Source organism: Vigna unguiculata, chromosome 1 (assembly GCF_037176805.1).
Source record: "Vigna unguiculata cultivar grain cowpea cultivar isolate G323 ecotype 2 chromosome 1, ASM3717680v1, whole genome shotgun sequence".
Lineage (NCBI taxonomy): Eukaryota > Viridiplantae > Streptophyta > Magnoliopsida > Fabales > Fabaceae > Vigna > Vigna unguiculata.
The window spans coordinates 6,736,678-6,755,864 of NC_140792.1; the positions used below are offsets into that span (position 1 = coordinate 6,736,678).

At 30.3% G+C, this 19,187-nt stretch overlaps 1 long non-coding RNA gene across 1 annotated transcript; it reads right to left on the reverse strand.

Annotated features, from left to right (window-relative positions):
- Positions 1–448: 448 nt before the first annotated feature.
- On the reverse strand, positions 449–1,897 carry LOC114162247 (uncharacterized). Its single transcript, XR_003599169.2, has 2 exons — positions 1,766–1,897; positions 449–1,652 (listed from the first exon to the last, which is right to left on the reverse strand). It is a non-coding gene; the product is annotated as an uncharacterized LOC114162247 (long non-coding RNA).
- Positions 1,898–19,187: the final 17,290 nt, after the last annotated feature.

Here is a 19,187-nt window from a genome sequence, read left to right on the forward strand (position 1 = left end):
ATAATAATAATAATAATAATAAAGTAGTTTTAAGCATGGGGAACAATTCTTCTTAGGGTTTCAACTTTCTGATGATTTCAACTTCTTCTGAACCACCATTCACAACCGTTAGATAGTTTTTTACTAATATTTATTGGATAGAAAAAAATTTGGAGATTCATTTTTTATCACTATTGTATTACATTTGTGCAAGCACCATCATTTTCCTCTCTAACATTTTAAGCCATCATCAGCCATCCTTTGCACCCATTTTCATGCACATTCAAACCACTTTCTTCCAACACCAATTCACGCATCACCCTTTGCACCCACACATTCACACATTCAAATCACTCATTTTCACATTACCATATTGTTGTTGAATTCGTACAACACCATAAGTGATTAAACACAAAGAGATAACATTGAGAGTAAAGGCAAGATTGGAGCATATTGGAACACAATCAGGTTCATAATTTCCAAATGATGTTTTGTGTTTATTTCGTTATTGTGTATGATTAATGGCAGTAGACATTCCGATCAAAAATAATAAATTGAAAGTTGAACATCAAACAAGAGATTCTCTATTTTACACAAACAGTAAAATTGGCTAACTAATAAATAAAGGAAATGGAGGAATAAGAGCGCTGGTGTAGTGGTTTGTAGTGGTCGCCAGCATTGTTGTAGTGGTCGCAGCAGGGGAAGTGGTGTGCCATGGTTGAACCTTAAGTGTTTGATTTTGGGATGATGCGAACAAATGCGAGAAGGAGCCGTTATGTTGACGTTGCTGACATCGTGGACGACATTGGGGTCGCACTGTCGTTGCTGGTAGTCTCGCGGACAGTGGTGGCTCGATGAGGAAAAGGCTAGGCGTATGGATAGAGGCGAATCCATGGTTGTTGTCGTTGTTGGTGATAGCAGGTTCGAGAGTGGTTGTCGTTGTCGCCGCTACTACCGTCGTCGGTGGTCTGGTTGTGGGTCTCGAGTAGGGGTGTTTGCGTGGTGGCCGTTTGCGAAAGAAAGAAGATGAAGTTTAAGGGTTAAGTTCGAGATGTTGTGTTTTATTATGACCTAGGGTTGACAAATTTAATTTTTTCTCCATGCACCTCCATAATTTAATTTGCGCACCCCTACTTTTAATTTGAGCTCTATTTATTTACTACATGCACTCCTCAATGTAATAACCCCACACCCCTTGTATTTAGTTTTTTGATAACTTCATGTACCTGCGTTTTCACTAAGCACACATCTCATTCCTTTAATTTTCTTTTTTAGGTTAGGATGTGTGTTTACTTTATGCAAAGTGAAATTCGAACAGAGAGCAAAGTGAAATTATGTTATTTTCGCTTAAGCTATAAATTCTCACTTAAGCTACATTGACCTCGCTTAAGCCAGAAATTTTCACTTAAGCTAGACTGATCTCGCTTAAGCTAGAATAACAGGTTTTTACTAGTTTTAGCATGCAAATGCAAAAAATCCCAAACAACACAAATAGAAAACATAACCATAAACATCAAAGCAACATTTTAAGCACGATTCAAGACCAAAACCATGCAAGACAGTTAAACAAAATTTTAAAGCCCTAGCTTCCCTTACCTTAACAGAGAGGTTAACTCAGTAAAAAAAGTCATCCCCAAAGGAAAGGTACTACAGCTCCAGAAACAACTATAGAGCTGAAAACACAAGGCACAAGAAGGGAAAGTAAATCTCCATACAAGAATCGAATTGGAACTATAGTTATATAATAGAAAAACGAAAATGGAACAGAAGTTGGAGATTGACTTACGTGGAGGAAGGAACATTCCGCTAGCTCGGAGGAGAGTTTTCGTAACTGCCCTAGCGCAGCTTTTGCTTCAAAAAGGGGAGTAAGAAAATGAATTGTTTTGGAGAAATAAGGCAGAATGGAAGTAAGTGAATAGGCTAGAAGGATTCTGGAAAGACAAGTGGGCTGACCTTGGACCCTCTAATTAAAGCAGGCCTAAAAAGATATTTTTTTTTAAGTAGGCTTTACATGGGCACAATGGAAAAAGCCAATGATTTGCAGAAAAAAAAACAATATTGGTAATTACATTAAGATAAGAAATTGATACAAATAAAAATTCTAATTTAGTTGGAAAATAATAAATTAAATAAAACACAAGGACTTAAAATAGGGAGATACAGAAGAAAAAGAATTAAAAAATGAAATAGGGTTTTTGGGATCTCAGGATTACTTAAGTTAAAGAATTCTCCCCTTACGTGCAGAATAGATTATTTCTTTTTCTCATCGGTTTTATCGGATGGTTTATCCTATTAGGATGAAGTGAATAATTTCATCCATAAATATTTTATTTTTCCTTTAATTTTGAATTGATTTGATTTATATTTTTCATTTTTGAACATTTGTTATCACAAATCAATTTTTCCTTAATAAGATAAAAAGTAACAAATTGAAAGAGTATTTATTTATTTTTATTTATAATAAAAAAATAAAAAAAATATTATAATTATAATTATAAATTTAAATATAATTAATCTTTTATAATTTATTTTAAATATTTTTTGTTTATTTTGTAGGTAATCTTTTAATTAAAAATATTTTTTAAGTTTAAAAAATATCAAACAAAATAACAGTTAAAATTTAAATAAACAGTTACTTAATAAATAAAATTTATAAAATAATTATTTTAATTTAAAAATAAATAAAGATGAACAAAAAAAATCATATCTATAACTATATATAAATGAGATTCTCTCTTTTGTGTCTATATTTCATAATTCCAACTTTATCCTTTACAATTTAATTATTTATTAAATTTTTAAAAATTAACGGTTACTTTTACAAGTTTTTATAAAACTATTTACTTATCTCCTTCTTCTTTTTTCTCTTACTATTCATCAACAATTATTTTTCTCATATTTTCTCCATACATTCCACTTTAATTTTTATAAATATACTTTTATTTTGTTCATTAACTTAATAAAATTACAATATCATTAATTATTAATATAATTCAAAAAATGCGTACACATAGACGCGACAACGCCTGTGTTTACGCTTATATATATATATATATATATATATATATATATATATATATATATATATATATATATATATATATATATAATGGCAGATGGGGCAGGCGAGGCAACGGACTCCCAAACTTTTTTAACATTTCTAAAATTATATATATTTGAAATTTTTAAATTATATATATTTTTAAATTATTTAAATTATAATTATCACTTTAAATAAGATAATAACACATTGAAAATTAATGAAAATTAAATTAAATATTTTGTTTATTTCTTTTATAAAGTATAACATTTAATGTTAATAAAGAGTATAATATAAAATTGAATATAATAAATTAAAATTCTTAAGATAATTTATATTTTTTTTTCACATTGTTTTTTGTGTTTTTTTACGTATTGTACTCATCTCTCATCCTTACTTGATTTCTTTTGTTATTAAATAAAAAAAAATTAAACAAAAACTCATTATTTCTGTCCTCATTTTTTTCACATATTCTCTCATTCTTAAAGAAAAAAAAAATTATCTTGTCTCACTTGGTAGTGCAATAATTGTTTAATATTTAGCCCTTTTTTTTTTATCTCATCACCCTTTTATATATTCATTTTTTATGAATATAGAAGAGCAAGTAATGTATTATGTGATTTTTTATAGAGGATTTTTAATTGTAACTCGATTATCATACTTTTTTTAGTAATTATGTCTCTCAATTTTTGATTATATTATAATAAAAAAATTTGGTCTTAAACTTGTTTTATAGATAGGTATATTGACAAAAAAAATAAAAGAATAAATTCATCTTTTAAAATTCATAAAAAAAGAAGGGAAGATGAGAACAAGACAATAAGGTTGCTCATAGCATAAGCATAACAATGATGAAATGAAAGTTTGAGATGACTTTTGAATTGATATGTGCACATTAATAAAATGAAAAATGAATATTTTACATATAATTGATTATTTACATTGAACAAAAAATAGTTGCAAAATTTAGTTATGATTCAATTATTTGATAAGTTCAAAAACATGAAAAAACAATAAAAATAGTTTAGATATGTGTATTTTCTGTTATAGTTATAACTATATTAAATTATGTATTAATTTTAAGTGAATGAGTGACAAAAATATTAAATATTTAAATTTTAAGTATATTATTTTGGCTACCCCAGAAATTTTAGTCAAGATTCGTCACTATTAGGGATGGAACCAGGGAGGGGCGAACACGGGTTTCGCTATCCCATACCCATCCCCGCAAAAAAAATTCATCCTCATCCCCATACCCAAATCCAACGGGTATCAAATTTTTGTCCCATCCCCATCCCCACCGGGTAACAGGTATAATCTCGTACCCATACCCATACCCATTTTCTAACTACTTCAATATTAATTTTTATAAAATAATAAAAGATTATGGTAAAGGAAACATAATATTATCAAATATTCAATATAAGAAGGATGATTGTTTCTTCGATATCAACTACTTTAAAATAAATTATAATTGTTTACAAGTTAGATTATAATACCAAATTAAATTTCATGAGAACCAAAACAATTATTAAATTTGCAAATATTAATGAAACATTGTTGATAAAATTTAAAAATATTTTAAAAAAAAATATAAAATGAAAACAAATATTCAAATTAAAATATATTTGAAATGTTTGTTTACTTCAATCTTTTAAATTCTAATGAATCTCTTTTTTATATACTAATAAAAGTTATAATACATCATTTGATCAAAATGATATAAAGAACAAATAATAATCATAATAAAAGTTTAAAATAAATTATAATTGTTTATATTTTATATTATAATACCAAATAAAATTTCATGAGAACCAACACATTTAATAAATTTACAAACATTAATGAAACCTAGTTGATAAAATTTAATTTTTTTTTTTAAAAAATATAAAAAGAAAACAAATATTTGAATTAAAATATATTTTAAATGTTTTGTTTACTTCAATCTTCTAAATTCTAATTAATCTTTTTTTTATACACTAATAAAAGTTATAATACATCATTTGATCAAAATGATACAAAGAACAAATAATAATCATAATAAAAGTTTAAAATAAATTATAATTTTTCACATTTTAGATTATAATACCAAATAAAATTTCATGAGAACCAACACATTTATTAAATTTGCTAACATTAATGAAACCTAGTTGATGAAAATTTAAAAATATTTTTTAAAAAATATAAAATGAAAACAAATATTCAAATTAAAATATATTTTAAATGTATGTTTACTTCAATCTTTTAAATTCTAATGAATCTCTTTTTTATATACTAATAAAAGTTATAATACATCATTTGATCAAAATGATATAAAGAACAAATAATAATCATAATAAAAGTTTAAAATAAATTATAATTGTTTATATTTTATATTATAATATCAAATAAAATTTCATGAGAACCAATACATTTATTAAATTTACAAACATTAATGAAACCTAGTTGATAAAATTTAAAAATATTTTTTAAAAAATATAAAAAGAAAGCAAATATTTGAATTAAAATATATTTTAAATGTTTTGTTTACTTCAATCTTTTAAATTCTAATGAATCTCTTTTTTATACACTAATAAAAGTTATAATATATCATTTGATCAAAATGATACAAAGAACAAATAATAATCATAATAATAAAATTTTAACATAGATCTTGTATCTTTTGAACTTCAATTATGTTGGATGGTGATAAAAAAATAGTCATGACAATTACATTAAAGTTTTATATTGTAGTAAATAAAAGTTATTTATACAATTATAGTGAAAAAATTATAGTATGATTAATAATGAGTTAGAAAATAAAAAATAATTAGATAAAATATATCGAAATAGTATTCTACATAATTAAAATAAACAAAAAATAAAAATATTAAAAAATTAACAAATATTTACAAACAATTTGAGAGACTATTAAAAGAAATCGCACAAAGAAAAATAAATGTATAATTAAGGGTATGATAAGTTGAAAAATATCTTAGAGATCTAAGAAACCTTTTTAAATATCAACATATATACTCAATGGTTGAGAAATAACAAAAATTGTTTTAGCGAAACAAAAAAGTTATTCAAATGAAACAAAAACCAATAATAATAAAGGATTTTTTTATATTACCTAGTAAACGAAAGGTTATGCTATTAAATATTTAAATTGAGAGTATTAAACATTCTCATGTAAAGGAAAATATATAATAAATACAAATATTAAAAAATAATACAAATATTCAATTGTGAGACATAATTTTTTTTTTAATTTACATACATATTTTTAACATAATTACATAAAGTTTGTGATAAGATGAAAAATATAATTGCGATGCGAATGAGTTTCACGATAAACCAAATAATTAGAAGAAATAAAAAATAATATATATATATATATATATATATATATATATATATATATATATATATATATATATATATATGGTTACTTAATTAATTGTGAATATTTTAATAATTTAAACGGGGCCGGATATTGTAGCGGGGATATGTACATCCACATACCCATCCCCATACCCAATTAAAAAAGTCGGGGATTCCCCTTACCCATACCCATACCAGTGAATGCGGAGATTCCCCGTTAAAATGGGGACAGGTTCGAGAAATACCCACGGGGATGAGTTTATTTGCCATCTCTAGCCAATATATATATATATATATATATTTTTTTTTTTTTTTGATAGTTACATTTATTAATATTTTAAAGTATCATAGACGTAAGTATTTCTTATGGTATGCCAATAAACATAACTATGTATATTTTGTCCCATTCTTTTTCTCTTCTCTTTGACCTAAGACAAATGATAAGATACCACCTTTATCATTTTTTAGTGCACTCTTATCTTATAAAAGTTTATCCTATTTTTTGCATAGAATGTTTTCGTACGTGACTATCAAGAAGATCTCACAAGAAAAATTAACATGAGTGTTGAAGTGTGTCGAAGTCCATCGATATTTCTTAAAAAATATGTCAACAAATTATTTTAAAGGACAACTTGTCGCTTCTACATAATCCATCAATGTGATAGAGTCCTAACTTTTACTCAACATGAGACAAAAGTAATACGACCTAGGGCAAAAAGCTTATGTTGAATATTAAGATATTTTTTCAAGTACAAGTTTGTATTAAATGTTGCACAAAGAACAGAGAATGTCACTCTCAACATCTTGTTAGAATAAAAGACAAGGTTGAACAAAACCAATAGGGGTGAAATGGTTTAAAGTTAAAGTTTTGATTTTTAAAACTTTTATAGTTATTCAAAACTTGTTTTTAGAAAACTTTAAGTTTGTATTGAGTTGTAATGTCAACTATTAGATTAATAATCTTTTGGAAAGTAGGTAAAAATTAAATATTTCTTAGTAGTAGTGGAATAAAGACAACATGGAATAGAAGAGGTCATACAAAGAAAATTATATTGATTCAAATCAAAACAGATCCTACATGTATAGTTGATCCTACATCTAGTTGCAATCAATTCAAACAGAGCAATAACTAATTACTATCTCAAATTTAATATTACAACCATTAAACATAAGTAAAACATGCAAAAATCACAGTCAAGATAAAAACACACATTCTTTACAAAAACTCACAAAGAATAATAAATCACCTCTCTTGAAATCATAAGAGATGAAACACGCCTTGAATTCTTTTATTACATTTATGCTAAAATAAATGAATGTAAGAGTGTTTGTGAGACTTCCTTTTATCAATAAGCATTTAAATCCAAATAGCAAATAAGAAATATTATAGTATTATTAAGAGAGAAAAAAAAACACCACATAGTGAAGGAGTTTGTGTGCTCCTCACACATCACAAAAGTTCAAATATAATGCTTGCATGTAATCACACAAAGAAAACTTTTCACTAGTTTGCTTAACTTTAAAACATGGTTGTACTAGATAATTCCCAATAAATTATTTTCAGCAAAATTTGTTTAACTAAGGTTATACTTCTCAAAACATAAGCACATTTAATTTCAAAGTCGTAATGTAACACCCCATATGGATATTACTAGATAAAACATATTTCATAAAATTTCTTTTGGAAATTCAGACATTATATAAAGTTCCAAAGCGCGGAAAAATTTAAAACTTTTCTCGCGATAATCCAATCATACCACTCTATCTTTATTACATGTTCGTAATAGATAAAAGCATCATAATGTCTATTACAAAATGCATGAAAATAAAATATAACGAAAAATCTCCCATCGTCAGCCCCGCTCTGTCGCTAAGCATCAGCGTTCTCACCTGAATTCACATCTGCTCCCATGTAACAAGTCACGTGATCATCGCCAAACACATACACACAAACAAGAAGGGTGAACTAAGAAAGAAAAATAATACAAACAATAAGATAATAAGAATTGACCATCACCCAATCTAACTTAGCCAATTTTAGTTTATTGACCTTTTTATAACATTATACCCCCAATCTCATAACCTATATGAGAAAGATCCATTCACAGCCTTGGTCCTTAGGGATTATCATGCTCCCACGAACCTACCCGCTCGTGGTTCAACTCTACGGACCTCCCCGCCCGTAGTCCAACTCTACGAACCTGCCCGCTCGTAGTCCAACATGCGTGAACACCTGCTATGAACCTCCCCGCTCATAGTAGCCTCAAGTGTGAGCATGGAACATACGAACCTACCCGCTCGTATCCCCACACAAGAGTACAACAGATACGGACCTCCCCGCCCCCATCAATCATGCATCTCAAATCTTCGTTACGAACCTCCCCGCTCATAACTAATCCAGCATACCCCTGGCCAAGTCATCAAACCCATCCATGCAAATCCATCTGCAATGGATCCTTGCCCCTGCACTATCGCCTGGCGTTGCCTAAGCGCCGCCAAGCAAAATTGTGCTCCAAGCCTCATAGTGGTAATCCTATACCACTAGGCGCCACGTGCTAATGACCCCTCTATTTGTGACTTATCGCCTGGCGGAAGCATACCCACCACGAGGCGCCACATCAGTAAAAATGAATTCTACTGGTTTAGGCACTTGCAGAATTAATCCTAACACATTAAGCAATCATTTCTACACACTTAGAAAACCAAGTGCGTATTTTTACAATTCAACATACCTTCAAAATAGTACCAAATATTTTTCTTAGCAACCACATTGTACTGACTTTACTTTATATAAAAAAAAAATATTTTCGCACATTCCATAATTTAACTTATAGACGGTTCAAGACTTAAAACGAACCTGCAAGCATCCATTGCCATTATATACCTATAAAAAAATAAACACAATTGTCGCAACTAAGCACGTAAACTTTGAAGCATTGCTACAATTTTCCCCAATTCGAATAATTCTTGTGCAGTGGCCATAACTCTATTTATATGCATAGAATTATTAATACTACAAAATCAAATACAAAAAACAAAAATCAAATGAACATCACGGCTTCTTTTGTATATATATATATATATATATATATATATATATATATATATTATAATACTAAAGTCATACCAATTGCAATAATCAAAATCCCGATTACCACGTGCTTATACCATTATATTGGTTATATAAATATCTAACCACAATCATTTCGGTTAACAATATAATTATATATCAGATTCATCACTCCTCCAAATAACAAGTCAAACCATTTTTCACTTTTATTTTCACATAAATGAACATTTATTATTATAATATAATATAATCATTTCTTCCTAAAATAACTCATGCCTTTTAAATTATTGGAACCCATTCAGATTTCATGAAATAAGGAACCACATCCAATTATCTCTAGAATTTTATAAATTCAAATAAAGAAAATACAATATTACTATAACCAATTCAACTATAAACCTAAATTCTACGTTCCTAAATAAAACAAGTATACAGTAATGGTAATATTGCACAATACTTACATCTTATTTTAATTATGGTAATACATCCTTGGTTTTGTGAAATCTAAATTTCATTTCACCTCCCGAATCCTTTTAATTATCTTCCAGTGCATCCAATTCCCCCAAATAATTTCCTAATTTCCTAATTTTAACCCACGACCCTTTTAATTCATGACCCCTTAATTTCTCTTTAACCAACACCTCCGCAGATGCCACCAATCTATGAAAAATGCATCCAGCCTCAAGGAAAAAAAAAATGATTTACAAGACCCTAAATACTTTGCTTCACCTTCGCATCACAACACACAAAAATCCCACACTTTAAGAGTAAAATAAAATTCAAACACAACACCACCCTTGGGATAAACAAGCAGAACAACAATCATTTGAGGCTTAAATTACATACAAATTCTTAGTTGTATATTCATTCATATTCAAATGTTATCATCATCACTAAACAACACATACTCAGATAAAAGAAAAAGATCTAGTCAGCTCCCCTTACCTGGTGTTTTAGCTTCAAACAATTCCAAATGAATTCTTCCTTGTTTCCCAAAGCTCTAGTTTCTAGATTTTTCCACCACTTAGCAAAAATATAAAAAAATAAAAGGCCCCTACTTTAACCACTCGAACCCACAACATATGCACACCAACAAACCATCACATTATTCCTGTCAATTCACACATTCATACAAGGTTAAACCATGTTTTACATTCATAATATTTTGGTCATATAAAACACAATTAAAATCACACTAATGCCACACACTGGACTTGAACCCAAGTCCTCTCAACAGAACTAAGTACTATCAACCACTTGAGCTAGTACTATTTCTTATATAAGACTTGTCAAGAAATTCTCTTAGGTTATTCTCAACCCACAATTACTTGTACTTTATTAATTATTAATTGTATGAATTTCATGGGTCTTACACGTCATGGTAAAAAGAGAGAGAGAGAGAGAGAGAGAGAGAATAGTGGTTGATTTTTCTTTATACTTAATGTCACCAAGGATGAAAAAAGAGAGCCTTCAGAAACAAAAGGTGCAATAATAACGATCACTAATTCAAATTTTCTAGTATATTGGCATTAAATACTCTTTAGCAACTGTAACATCCCATCAGGATATTACAGATTTTAATAAAATAAAGAAAATGTAAAATTATAAAGACATCACATTTATGAATAAATCCTCATTTCCCACGGGAAATTTAAAACTTTATTATTTTAATAAAGCATCCATAATCCATAATTACAAAAACTGAAAGTCTAATCAAAATAGGCCATGAGCCTTTACAATTTATTTCAATTCAAAGATAGAAAACATAAATATAAAAATCCCATGATATCTCTAAAACTTTATTATTTTAATAAAGCATCCATAATCCATAATTACAAAAACTGAAAGTCTAATCAAAATAGGCCATGAGCCTTTACAATTTATTTCAATTCAAAGATAGAAAACATAAATATAAAAATCCCATGATATCTCTGCTCCGCGGCTAAGCCGTACCAGCATTACCTGCATCAACAACATCTGCTCACGTGTACCGCGTACACGATCATCGCCACACACAAGTAGATAGGGTGAGCTTAACAATTAAAGCATATAAAATTTGTATACACATATACAACAGATAAATATAAACAAAACAATAATCCCAGAGGGCTTCCATTCTTTTAATTCTTACCACCTGGCCACAACCAGGTTATTCGTGTTCTACATCTTCTAGTGATTACCCCAAGGTGACTTGCTGCCATACCTATCGACCACAACCGATAGAGCACGTGCGGGAAACCATTGCTATGGATCTTACACCGTAACGCCAGGTGGAGTTCCCAAATACGAACATAGTTCACAATGTCCCAAGACTACCAAACTCGTCAGCTATCTGCTGAGGAGGGCAATCCATCTGGACCCATCCGTACTGGCCACAACCAGCACACTCATACCGGCAACACTCGCCAACCCGAGCTCAACTAGAGATGGCAAATAAATCCGTCCCGTGGGTATTGTCCGAACTCGTTCCCGTTTTAACGAGGAATCCCCGCATTGACTAGGTATGAGTATGGGTATGAGGATGTACATATCCCTGCCATAATACCCATCCCCGTTTAAATTATTAAAGTATTCACAATTAATTAAGTAACCAAATATATATATATATATATATATTATTTTTTATTTCTTCCAATTATTTGGTTTGTCGTGAAACTCATTCGCATCTTAATTATATTTTTCATCTTATCACAAACTTTATGTAATTATGTTAAAAAGATGTATGTAAATTAAAAAAAAATTATGTCTCACAATTGAATATTTGTATTATTTTTAATATTTTTATTTATTATATATTTTTCTTTCACATGAGAATGTTTAATACTCTCAATTTAAGTATTTAATAGCACAACCTTTCGTTTACTAGGTAATATAAAAAAAAATCCTTTATTATTATTGATTTTTGTTTCATTTGAATAACTTTTTTGTTTCGCTAAAACAATTTTTGTTATTTCTCAACCATTATTGGGTATATATGTTGATATTTAAAAAGTTTTCTTAGATCTCTAAGATATTTTTCAACTTATCATACCCTTAATTATACATTTGTTTTCCTTTGTGCGATTTCTTTTAATAGTCTCTCAAATTGTTTGTAAATATTTGTTAATTATTTAATATTTTTATTTTTTGTTTATTTTAATTATGTAGAATACTATTTTGATATATTTTATCTAATTATTTTTTATTTTCTAACTCATTATCAATCATACTATAATTTTTTCACTATAATTGTATAAATAACTTTTATTTACTACAATATAAAACTTTAATGTAATTGTCATGACTATTTTTTTATCACCATCCAACATAATTGAAGTTCAAAAGATACAAGATCTATGTTAAAATTTTATTATTATGATTATTATTTGTTCTTTGTATCATTTTGATCAAATGATATATTATAACTTTTATTAGTGTATAAAAAAGAGATTCATTAGAATTTAAAAGATTGAAGTAAACAAAACATTTAAAATATATTTTAATTCAAATATTTGTTTTCTTTCTATATTTTTTAAAATATATTTTTAAATTTTATCAACTAGGTTTCATTAATGTTTATAAATTTAATAAATGTGTTGGTTCTCATGAAATTTTATCTCGTATTTGTTGGCAAAAGCAATACAAGTCTAAATGCTGAAGCAAGATTTTGATGATGATAAAAGAAGCCTGAAAGCCATCTGGAAGACAATATGAAGACTACATGTTATTATGTTTAAATCTATCTTGTAAAATGTAATTAGATTAAGTTAGAAGAAGTATTGTACAAGAAAATTCTAGTATTTCTCGAAATATCAAAATGATAATCGATTATCACTTGGAATAATCGATTATCCTGAGCTGAACAATTTTTTTCAAGAAAGCACTGGAATAATCGATTATTACTTCTGATAATCGATTATCTGCTCAAAAATTTGTTTTCCATAAACCACACTGGAATAATCGATTATCACTAGTGATAATCGATTATCCTGGTCTGTTGGGCACGACTGTTCAGCTTTTTGACCTAATTTCTGGAACCCCTATTTAAGGAACTTCAGAGTTACTTCTCAATTACCTTTTTGAGAAGCTAGAGTACTAGTGCTGTGACTGCAAGAGAGTTCTCTGAAGTGTTCTCAATTGAAGCTTTGAAAAACCTAGTGTGGGTAGAGCGATAACTTTTCCTGAGAGGTGTTCTAGGAGATTGAGTGCTGCTGCTGTTGCTAGGAAAGCTAAGGTCAAGGTTCTCTGTGTGATTCAGAGAAAGGTGTTCATCTCTTGTGTGATTCAAGAGAGGTGTTTTCTTTCCTTACACTCTAAATATCTGATTGTAAATCTGTTACTTGTTAGTGATTTAGTTAATCTCGTTTTTAAGAGATTAACAACTGGACGTAGGGTCTTTTGATCCGAACCAGTATAAATACTTGTGTTCAATCTTCTTCTCTATCTCTTTATTTTATCTATTATTGTGTTATAAAGAAATTATTTATTGATCTACTTGATAAATTTTTTGAAAAATTTTAAAGTGTTAATTTATTATTCAAAAACCAATTCACCCCCCTCTTGGTTTTGTCCGCACGCTCAAACATTCCGCTGCGCGATACCAACAGTATTATATTATAAAATGTAAACAATTATAATTTATTTTAAACTTTTATAATGATTATTATTTGTTCTTTGCATCATTTTGATCAAATGATGTATTATAACTTTTAGTAGTGTATAAAAAAGATATTCATTAGAATTTAAAAGATTGAAGTAAACAAACATTTAAAATATATTTTAATTTGAATATTTGTTTTTTTTATATTTTTTAAAAAATATTTTTAAATTTTTATCAACTAGGTTTCATTAATGTTTACAAATTTAATAAATGTGTTGGTTCTCATGAAATTTTATTTGGTATTATAATCTAAAATGTAAAAAATTATAATTTATTTTAAACTTTTATTATGATTATTATTTGTTCTTTGTATCATTTTGATCAAATGATGTATTATAACTTTTATTAGTGTATAAAAAAGAGATTCATTAGAATTTAGAAGATTAAAGTAAACAAAACATTTAAAATATATTTTAATTCGAATATTTGTTTTCTTTTTATATTTTTTAAAAAATATTTTTAAATTTTATCAACTAGGTTTCATTAATGTTTGTAAATTTAATAAATGTGTTGGTTCTCATGAAATTTTATTTGGTATTATAATATAAAATGTAAACAATTATAATTTATTTTAAACTTTTATTATGATTATTATTTGTTCTTTGTATCATTTTGATAAAATGATGTATTATAACTTTTATTAGTGTATAAAAAAGAGATTTATTAGAATTTAAAAGATTGAAGTAAACAAACATTTAAAATATATTTTAATTTGAATATTTGTTTTTATTTTATATTTTTAAAAAAATATTTTTTAAATTTTATCAACTATATTTCATTAATATTTGCAAATTTAATAATTGGTTTGGTTCTCATGAAATTTCATTTGGTATTATAGTCTAACTTGTAAACAATTATAATTTATTTTAAAGTAGTTGATATCGAAGAAACAACCATCCTTATAATATTGAATATTTGATAATATTATGTTTCCTTTACCATAATCTTTTATTATTTTATACAAATTAATATTGAAGTAGTAAGAAAATGGGTATGAGTATGGGTACGAGATTATACCTGTTACTCGGTGGGGATGGGGATGGGACAAAAGTTTGTTACCCGTTGGATTTTGGTATGGGGATGAGGATGAATTTTTTTTGCGGCGATGGGTATGGGATAGCGAAACTCGTGCCCGCCCTTCCCCGTTGCCATCCCTAAGCTCAACTCAAGGGTTCCTCGTGTTCATCCGTCATTCCGAGCTCAACTCAAGGGATGTCATTCCGAGCTCAACTCGAGGAATGTCATGTGCTGAACCCCTATCCCGAGTTGAACTCAAGGGATACGTTCTGAGCTCAACTCAAGGAACCCAACAATCCCACCTTTGAAGCATCACCAAAAGCCTTGTAGATCACGCTTTCAGATTCCAATAACTAACGCTACAACATCCAAATCGCCTAGCGGGGGACATGTACCGCTAGGCGCTAACAGCTTCCAAATCGCCTGGCAGGGGACACGTATCGCCTGGCGCCAAGCGCCTTAAAGCTCGCAAACACAGCAGCCATTGCCTGGCGGGTCTGCCCCCACCTCCAGGCGCCAACGCTCCAGAACCCCTCTATTCCTATCTCTATTGCTTGGCGGGATCTCCCGCTCCGTCAGGCGCCACTCGCACCAGGAACCCCCTGTATACTGGCTATCGCCTGGCGGTTCCCATACCTCCACCAGGCGCCGCACCAGTACTTCGCACAGTACAAAGTTTCCAGTATTCTGCACAACTTGATGCCCAAACTAAGACCTATAATCTACCACATTTCCACCCCAATTCATTTGGTTCACAGCTATACCATTCCTACTTGAATGAACCTTTGATCCAAAACTACACGATTAGTTAGTTAGCCATATTTCTCTATCTATTTTAGTCTACCATTTGATTTCACAATCACCAAAGAGTTCATACTTCTGGTTTCATAGTGTACAACCCACTGTCATACCACTTATACACCATCATATTCTACTATTTTACATAAACCTCTAACCAATCATTAAGTCCAAGTCTCGTGTGTTCAGCCTTTGAGTATATCCTTAGCCTACTCCAGTATTAACCCCACAAGAGTCTACTGTATTCATCAATTCTGCCATATAGTTATTATCATGATCCCCCACATTTCCAGAATCAGTCCCATGTTAATTCCTACCCCTGATTCATCATTAAACCATCCTAAGTCTCTGCCCAGACTTGTAATAGAATTCACTAAATTTTTAACTTTCGCAAAGACCCCTTGTAATAGAATTCACTTCCTTCAACGAATTCTTAGTTCAACCGCTTTGTGCATCCTTTCGTTTATTTTTTTTATGCTTAGAGATACATTACTCGTTTACTATTTTTTTTATATCTTTACAACTCATTATTTATATTCTTTTGAGCATATATTGTAAGTTTTGAAATGGTTGAAATGCCAAAAAGAGGGCTTGAATTGGCTAGTTAAAAATTTAGGCAATCTTTAAAGGCTAAAAATTATCTTTAATTGAATCAACCCAACCAACAAGTAAAGATGCAAACACTTCTGAACTGTACACTTTCAACCGATCAAAAATAGAGTTAGTCGATTGATTTTACTAAACAAATGTTGTACTGATATAATCAATCAATTGATTCAGAAAAATAGTTGACTAAAATACTGGGAAAATAACATAAATGCAAATTTGTGATTTAAGGAAAGATTAATGCAAAAGATCAGTCAAGACAAAATGTAATGAGTTATACAAACATGCTTAATGTTGCAGATCACACCAAATCACCCAAGAATGTCAAAAAGATGGTTTAGATCACAATTCTTTAAACTTTAAATCATAATGCAAGAGAGAAGGGTTAGAGAAGAGATTGGTGCACAATATTTTTATACTGGTTCACTCAAAATTGAGCTATATCCAGTTTGTCAAGGCAACCAAAGCCTGACTTTGCACTATTTCAAAAGATTTACAAAGTTTGCACCCTTACACTTTCAAAATAAGTAAAAACACAAACAAAAGACTCTTGAATCACACAAGAATCACAACAACACAGCAAGACACCTCTTGCAAACCTTGAAAACGACTATGCATACACACAAAGCCTAAGAAAGATCAAACCTTAGTGGTAGCACAACCCTACCTACCATAAACACCTTCTCAAAGCTTTAAACACAAGCAAAAAGCCCTAAGAATTGATCCAAGATCAATCTTCACCATCTGCAATCTATATGATCACAAAAGAGAGAGAATTTACAGGTTTCCAGAATAATTTCGCGCTAAAAAATGATCTAATTGCCTCTCTTTCGAAAAATATAGCTCTTATAGTCAAACTGTTACGAAATTCAACAGGTTGATTTTTAAATCAATAGGTTGATTTCACTTAACTTAAGTGAAATATGCGGATTAAAAATAAATCAACTGATTGAATAAGTGACAGTTGGGACTACTGCAACTAACCTTTTAATCTGTTAAAAATTCATTCAACAGATTAAAAGACACATTTTAATGTGTTCAAAAAGATTTCAATAGATTAAAAAACACAATAAAGACCATATACATCTAATACATGCTAAATGGTCTACAAAGAGATTTACAATCTTCAAGCTTGTTTTCTTAATGATTGATCCATATGGAAGGCACACGTTCAAGGCTTGTTCAACATAAGTAACATCAATTCTCCATAACTTCATCAATGTAGGCATGATTTTAAAGCAATGTCTTCAAATTACTTTGACAAAGCTTCATCAAATCTTTAAGGCTTTGTTCACTTGAAGGGGAGTAACTATTCATAGAGAATAGCGACGATGGATTACAGGTGAGATATGCGTTCGTTTATGTGGATTTGAGAGCAAGAAAAGGTGACGATTTGAGGGATCCACTGATTTTGCAGTCTCGCTTAAGTTGAGGTCATTTGAGAGGGATATGTGTTTAAATACATTTTTACCCTCAATTAAAGATGTTTTCTTCATGTGCATGTGTGTGGTTGATGGAGAAACCAAAGGCAAGTGCTACGAGAGTGTGATGAGATTCCATGGTGGTGAAGGATGGAGGCTACTAACATTCATGGAAATTGTGGTTGAAGATGAGAAGAAGAAACCCATTTTATTCATGGAGAAGCAAAAAAAATATGATTCCCATGAGATGGAACCGATCCATGAGAGTGAGATGAAGAGGGATCCGATCCCATGAGGGCGGAACAAATCCATGAGGAAATGTAAGAGTGGATTCGATCCATGGCAGTTGGAACTTATCCATGATAGTCCCAAATACATTTTTTATTAAACTAATGGGTCTTCCAAATCCATTGCAGAGTGGATTCGATCCATGACAATATGGTTTTTCTTCCTTTGGATCATGTTTGTTTTTTACCCGTGTTCTAAGTCTTCTAATGAATACCTCGAGATGTCTTGGTGCCACACTTACCAGCCACAACTGGCAGAATATGTGCGGGAAACAATGCTACGGACCACACTCCGTAATGTCAAGTGGAGTTCCCAATACGAATATCATTCGTAACATCGCAAGACTACCAAACCCGTTGGTCTCATACCAAGGAAGGCAATCTATATGGACCCGCCGTACGAGCCACAACTCGCACACTCACACCGACAACAATCGCCAACCCGAGCCACAACTCAAGAGTTCCTTAAGTTCATCCGCCATCCCGAGCCACAACTTGAGGGATGTCATTCCGAACCACAACTCAAGGAATGCCACGTGCTTAACCCCTATCCCCAACCATAACTTAAGAGATACGTTCCGAGCCACAACTCAAGGAACACCAACAAGCCGACCTATAAGGTATCATTGAAGCATTGTAGACCACGTGCATCCACACCACACAAGCAATTACTTTGACCATGGACCCAAGATATACGATGCTCCCACGAACTTGCACGTTCATGGTCCTGCCTCTACGAACCTCACCGCTCGTAGTCCAACTCTACGAACCTCCCCGCCCGTAGTCCAACACACGTGATCTACCAGCTACGAACCTCCCCGCTCGCAGCATTTCTTGAGTGTGAGCACCGAACATACGAACCTCCCCGCTCGTATCCCCACACGAGAGTATCAGGATATGAACCTCCTTGCTCATATCATCACGTGTTCACCACTAGCCATGAACCTCCCCACTCATGACCCAAGCA